The 7,698-nt window shown below is 35.1% G+C and overlaps 1 long non-coding RNA gene across 1 annotated transcript in view; it reads left to right on the forward strand.

The window, feature by feature from the left end:
* Positions 1–4,648, forward strand: part of LOC149269919 (uncharacterized) — a 45,119-nt gene extending 40,471 nt beyond the window's left edge. The window contains exon 3 of the long non-coding RNA XR_016269388.1: positions 4,559–4,648. This is a non-coding gene — a long non-coding RNA (uncharacterized LOC149269919). The remainder of the gene's footprint in view (positions 1–4,558) is intronic.
* The last annotated feature ends 3,050 nt before the right edge of the window (positions 4,649–7,698 follow it).

The following is a 7,698-nucleotide window of genomic DNA, read 5'->3' on the forward strand; positions in this document are numbered from 1 at the left end:
TTTAATAGACATAGTTAAGAGTTTAGACTGTTTTTAGATATTTATTAACAATTTCTTTATATGATTTATTATTACTTATATTGTCAATCTTAAATATAGATATTTAATAATAACTACATTAGCTAATGACAGACACATATAGATTACATATATTAATTATACACATATATAGAAAAATAGTTAAAGCTTTTAAACTTTACTTCACTTGTTAGCCATATTTGTGAGTTGTGAGATACAATTAAGTTCCATATCGATTGTGTGAACTTTTCATCTTGCATTTGCATTTCACAGCCAAGGATTTGCATGTATTTTTATTATTTCTGATGACATTTCAATCTCAATGTCTAAAACACAGAACTCGTCCAGCTCGAAAAGTTCTGTAGCTCTGAGCGCAAACATAACAAACATATAATATTTTTGCGATTCGAGTAAAAACTAAATAAGGAAAAAATAAAATAAAATAAAATAAAATAAAATAAAACAAGTAAGAAAGCTCTAGTCGAGACTGCTCGACTAGGAGATACCCTGAACCCTCTAATCTGATATTCTAATCATTCTGCACTTCTTTTATGCACACATACATACACATGCATCCACACGCACGCATAAGACTGCGCTCTGCTAACTGCGCAGTAAGCAGCGACTGCGCTTGGGCTGCGCTGCAGTGTGGGCAATATTATGAGAATTTATTTGTCGAATAATTTCTTTTGTAAACATACGATCTTAATGAAACTTTCAGAGTGTAATCATATGGTAAATATGTGTGTACATTCCAAAGCACAAGTCTCTAGTACTTGAAATGCGTTTTTTACAAATTGGGGGAGAAGGGGGCGTGGTATCCAAAATCTGTAAATTACAAAATCTTTGTATCGACTAACTTTATATACAACACAAATTTGAAGACTCCAGGTATAAAAATGTTCAAGTTAGGCTAAAAAAACAAAATCAATTTTTCGATTATTCTCGATAAAAAAGTTATCGGATGATTTATCGAAAAAATAAAGCAAACTCGTACTGCGTATGGTACACACGAGTATGCATGCCAAATTTCAGCTCTCTAGCTCTTATAACTTCTGAGATCGACGCACTCATACGGACGGACGGACGGACGGACGGACGGACGGACGGACGGACGGACGGACAGACGGACAGGGCTATATCGACTCAGCTCGTCACGCTGATCAAGAATATATATACTTTGTGGGGTCTGCCACGCCTCCTTCTGCCCGTTACATACTTTTTCACAAAACCATTATACCCTGATTTCCCATTTTCAATGGGTTCAGGGTATAAATATATACATATATATTTATTTATATATAAACAAATGGCAAAACTAGTGACACATTTTAAACTATTTGACTTTGCCAAGGAAATGGTAAAAAGCCAAATAAACTTTCACTCTGGGATTAGAGTCGCAAGGACATGTGCATGTGTCAGGCAGCAAATGGCCGATGGCATGCTGGCTGGATGGACACGTGGTCAATGTGAAGGGTCCGGGCGCAAGTGGGTCCCAGGACGAGCGATGTTTTGATTAGTTTTTCATGCGTTGTGCGCTTGGCTTTACGGCAAGTTCGTGGAACTGACATGGAAAATTAAATCAAATGTAACTGTAGGCGTTGTCCTTGCGATTTTGTTGTTGTTGCTGTTGTTGCTCCTTTTCGTGTGCTCTGTACTGTTTGGTGTCCACTGGGCACTGTGCGCTCTCTCTGCAAAATTAAAGTTGCAGCTGCCAACTTGCAGCTGGCGGCTATTTCGGTTATAAAATACTAAAGCGGAAAAAACTTTCACCATTTTCTTGGCAAACTTTCAGTTGCATTTGCAAAATGTCCTGCCAAGTACGTAGAGTCCTCAGGCAGACATATACATATACGCATGTAAATGTATATGTATATAAATATATATGTATGTGAACATAACTCAAGAGTGGCCCAACACCTGCCGCTAGGCAACGCCCTCTGGCGGCCGATGGAGCAGCTGTGCTCCAGTTCGCTCCACTCTGCCATTGTCGTAAGCTGAGCGTGAAAAAGAAACATTTGCATATCCTGTGACCCACTTATAATCATTTTTCATGAACGTGTAGTGCAGTGTAGAGTTAAGTGGCAGCCGAATGGCCAACAGCAGCAACAGCAATAGCAGCAGGAGTAGCAGAAACAACTGCGACATCTAAGCGCTCCATATCGAAGCTGGGCTATCCAAAATGAGGTTATGTTTGCTCAAGCAACGTCATTTGCATAAAATTATGCAGCTGGAGGTGGAAGCGCAGGAATATGCTTTATACGAATGCACGATGTTCCTATAGACAGAAGCCAAATTATGGAAAAAATTCTATTTCGGTGCTCATTAGCGCAGACCGAAAGTGTCAGCGTAATTAATAATCCAAAAAGCCAAAGGCAGCAGAAATAAATTTTAAATACAACCAAAAGAAAACAATAATCAAGAATCTAATTCAAAGAGGAAGGCCGTAAAATACCCGTAGACCAAGTATTGAGAACTTATCTTACTTATACTATACTTATACTTAAACTATACTTATCTTATACTTAACTTAACTATTATACTTATACTTATACTTATACTTATACTTATACTTATACTTATACTTATACTTATACTTATACTTATACTTATACTTATACTTATACTTATACTTATACTTATACTTATACTTATACTTATACTTATACTTATACTTATACTTATACTTATACTTATACTTATACTTATACTTATACTTATACTTATACTTATACTTATACTTATACTTATACTTATACTTATACTTATACTTATACTTATACTTATACTTATACTTATACTTATACTTATACTTATACTTATACTTATACTTATACTTATACTTATACTTATACTTATACTTATACTTATACTTATACTTATACTTATACTTATACTTATACTTATACTTATACTTATACTTATACTTATACTTATACTTATACTTATACTTATACTTATACTTATACTTATACTTATACTTATACTTATACTTATACTTATACTTATACTTATACTTATACTTATACTTATACTTATACTTATACTTATACTTATACTTATACTTATACTTATACTTATACTTATACTTATACTTATACTTATACTTATACTTATACTTATACTTATACTTATACTTATACTTATACTTATACTTATACTTATACTTATACTTATACTTATACTTATACTTATACTTATACTTATACTTATACTTATACTTATACTTATACTTATACTTATACTTATACTTATACTTATACTTATACTTATACTTATACTTATACTTATACTTATACTTATACTTATACTTATACTTATACTTATACTTATACTTATACTTATACTTATACTTATACTTATACTTATACTTATACTTATACTTATACTTATACTTATACTTATACTTATACTTATACTTATACTTATACTTATACTTATACTTATACTTATACTTATACTTATACTTATACTTATACTTATTATACTCTCTATTAGCATCCATTTGCTTATCGAACGTCTGACTACAGGGTATTTAAATATATGCCAACACAGTGCTAAGTATTTTTATCATTTCCACACATGACACGAAAAGCGTGCAGTAAAACGAAGGACAGAGGTAGAAATTTATTTATTTGTCTGTAATTAATCAGTGCAGCTGAGATGCTTGTATATAAGAGTGAACAGGAGATGGAGAAGTGCAATGGCATTTCTGTCGCTGCTGTTGCTGTTGCTTTTCTTGTTGTTGTTGTTGCTGTTGTGTGGCCTGTCAAGTGGCTGCCTTGTAAATGGTGCGACATCTCATGCTCCTGCCCTCCCTTGCAGCTTTCATTAGAGCTGCGGGCTGTGGCGTTAAATTTTCCAGCATTTAATTGACAAAACGCCGCTGGAGCATAACAAAATTCCTTCCGTAGATACTTCGGAGTTGTTGGCACTGAGTGTCAACTTTTGTGGTCTCGCATTAATTGTTTTGGGATGTACGCAAATAGTTGTAAAATTAATCAACGTACACAACTGTGTCCAAAATCAATTCACAGTAATATTTTGTTTGCTCATTCGTTCGAATTGGGTCAGTTGCTTTACCCTGCTTGCCAGTGTAAATAATCAGCTTAGATCAAATCTATTTTGGCCAACGAAACATTGCAATATGCTTCCCTAAATGCTGATGTTGTTGTTTCTTTCCTGAACACACACACACACACACACACACACACACACACACACATCTCTGCAAATTTTTCATTGAAAATGCGAATGAGAATCTCGCCAAGCGTCAAAATGTATTTAAATATTTAAATAAATTCGTTGCAAAGCCACAAAAAAGCAAATACATTTATGAGTGAGTGTGAGTGTGTGTGGATGTGTGTATCAATTACAAATATTGAGTATCTGTGCAGTAAATTAATGAAAATTCCAACACTAATTTAAATTCAAAAGTATAAATAACCAAATGTTTAAGCAGCCCAACATATAGTTAGACTTTAATTTTATTATTAGGAATTGTTGCAACGTATAAATGATATAATTTTTTTTATTGCAGTTGTATCTGATGTATAATAAAATTGCTCAAATTCATATCAGAGTTTATGGAAACTTCATTGTGTTTTAATAGTGGAAAAATGTCAACAAGTGAGTATAGTCTTATATAAGAGATATATACACATATAAAAACAAAATCTATAAGATAAAAGAGGTGCTACATTTGTGTATACCCACATATAATACTCATGGAATAAGGGAGTTCTGGTTAAAGTGGTTTTCTGAAAATACATGTGGCAGGAGGCGGGACAGAACATTTTAAGTATTTTAATATTAATAAATATTTTAAGAATATTTTATTGATAATATATGCGTAATTTGGAATATTGAATAATACATCTATAAATTTTAAATTTATATATCTTTTATTATATTCATAAAATATGTTCAAATATTCTGCTTAAGTTTCCTTTATCTAAAATCGAAATAGAATTCATTCGTTTTGTCAGCGACCTTGACCAACAAAAGCATCAAGAATATCATAAATGCTGACAGCGGATAGAATGGGGAAATGGATTTATGCAAATGGGATCAAGTTTATCAGGCATTGGCCAGACATTGTGTCAGTTCATTTATCGCACAGTTACGTAGAGAAGAGGCACTGACATCGCATATATCAATCGCTTGTAAGTTTTGGGCTGGCGCAGAACGTGACATGAATTGCACTTAAGTGATTTTAATAGTTCACGTGCGCCTTTTGACAAAACGCCGACCGCGCTGACCGTAGCAGCAGCGAGAAAGGAAGAGCGAGAGAGAGAGAGAGAGAGGAGAGCGGGTGCACTTCAGTCTTCAGCCAGGTCGCGTTTCCGTTTCCTTCGCCAACGCCAGTCCGGAGTTCAATAAGACAATAGAGCAGCAGTAGGCCACAATTTCCGCGCTGGCTAAGCAAATTTGCTCTCCGTTCAGATCGGAGCGGTTGGGTTTGGGTTTGGGATTGGGGCATTGTTTTGCTGATGCCATGCACGGGATGTGCGTGCCTCAAAACTGTCAGTTTAAGTGAGCTCCCTCTCTCGCTCGCACTCGGCTCTCTTTCTGCCAGCTGATATCTCTCTATATTTATTCTACCTGAGTTCTAGGCGGCTTTCGCTTTTTGGCCGCAATGCGTGTAATGGACACGCGCCACCTGACTTAATATCAATTTCGACTACCGACTATGCAATACCGGCTGCTCTTTAGTTTGCTGCCTCACTTTTGGCCTGGTTGGTTTTATATTTTGAGTGTGTGTGTGTTTGTTGTTTTTTTGTGTTGTCTCTCTCAAAGTTTTTAAGTCAAATGAATTTTTTATGGCACCAGGCAACAGCCGTGGCCAGGTTGCAATCGTGTTCAAGTTCCTTGGTTGCCTTTACGTGTCTGGAGTTTTAAAATTGTTCGGCCCAGCTCCTCGTCATCGTCGTCGTCGTCGTCGTCTTCATCGTGTGGGTCATTTGAAATAAATGGTTTTAAAATACTTTCAAGTGTGGCACATGCCAGGCCAGGCCACAATTTGCAAATTGAGTTGATTGCGGGCAGTGTGTGAGGGCCGCAGCAGGGGCGGGGGTGTGGCAATACCGACTTGTGGGGTCCACCCTCTGCTAAATTACAGCCCAGGCTCGTTCATGGACAGCTAATAAAGGTGCTAATGGGATTATAAGGCAATTAGATTTTTTTTACAAAATAAAAATAGAGCCTGAGGCAGAAAGGTAAAGAGCATTAAACTGACCTAAGGCAATGGGAATTTATATGAAGAGTTTAATTTTAGGTAAATGAGAACTGCAATATACTTTTACTGGTCATATGCACACTTGTGGAAAAAAATTGTAAAATAATAAAAAATAAAAAAATTTAATGATGAAATTCATATTTCATATTTCTTGTTAATTATTTAGATGTCGACATTGAATTACTTATTTTTTATATTTTTGATCAGTCCCATTACTATTCTTATTACAGCAGCTGAATATGTTGATGCCATATCTCTAAATATCGAAAGATTATACGAATTGATAGAATATAGGAAATTAAGTATAAATATAGACTTTCATATTTGTATGAAGCAAGAGCTCAGGTGCCCAACTTTAACTCCATGAAGGAAGTTTAATTTATAGTTTTCCTGCTTGATAACAAGGTGTTAGGCATAAATATTCCCTAATCTCACAATGTGACGAATCGATAGCTCATATTACACTTATTTAGGCATTGCCTTACAACTGGACCTCACTCAACAGCGAATTCTATCTCTTTCTCTCAGCTGACATACATTAATAAGACTACTATCGTTATTGAGTAACGTGTTCTATGGGCAAGAAAGGCCCTTTCTATAACAATTGCTTGACCGATATAACGAACAGAGGTAATCCGCAAAGAACAATCGGATATGAGAGAGATATAAATAATAATATAAAATAAAAGGCTTTGGCAAATTATATTTAATCTAAAACTCTCTTTCTCTTTCTCTGTTTGGCCCTATCTTTATCTGTCTTTGTTCTTCTCTCTCCCTTCCTCGCTCCTTTTCTCTCACTCTCCTTCTCTCTCTCTCTCTCTCTCTCGCTTTCTCTCTGCTTCTGTCTCTTTGTAAAGATCTCCATGGCTCTAAGTAATATATAAGAAATGAAAAAATTCTAAATACTAAAGGAAATAAATTTAGCTCTTACTAAATATATAAAATTTCTAATATATCACATTCAGCATACATTTCATATTATTGACTTACTGTTTTAATGTAAGAGTAAATAATACTATTTGTAATATTTGAGATCAGTAGAATCTATGTGACTGCAGTTGCAGCTATTCATCTTTAACCGGTCAAACCAATTTAGATAAGCGGGCAATTTCTTGCCTTTCAGTTCGTAAATTTCATTACTTGGCTCAGTTTAGTTGCTGTTGTTGTTGCTGTAGCTGATGTAGCTGCCTTCGACTAGCTTTATGCCAATCACTGAGAGCTCGGGGCTTTCTCAGGCTGGGCTAAGAAAAGTCATTAGGTCATTAGGCAATAAATAATTAAAAGCCATTGTTGGCAGGCCACGCACGACTGTGCCACACCTCCATTTCCCGAGAGTTGTGTGGCCAAAATGTGCGAGGAAAATGCGCTAATCATGCGCTTAACATGGCGCACCACAACTGAATTTATCACTCACACAAATTTCAATTACTTGTCAGGTCAGA

Source organism: Drosophila arizonae, chromosome 3, assembly GCF_054131065.1.
Source record: "Drosophila arizonae isolate 15081-1271.41 chromosome 3, UAZ_ARI_1.0, whole genome shotgun sequence".
NCBI lineage: Eukaryota > Metazoa > Arthropoda > Insecta > Diptera > Drosophilidae > Drosophila > Drosophila arizonae.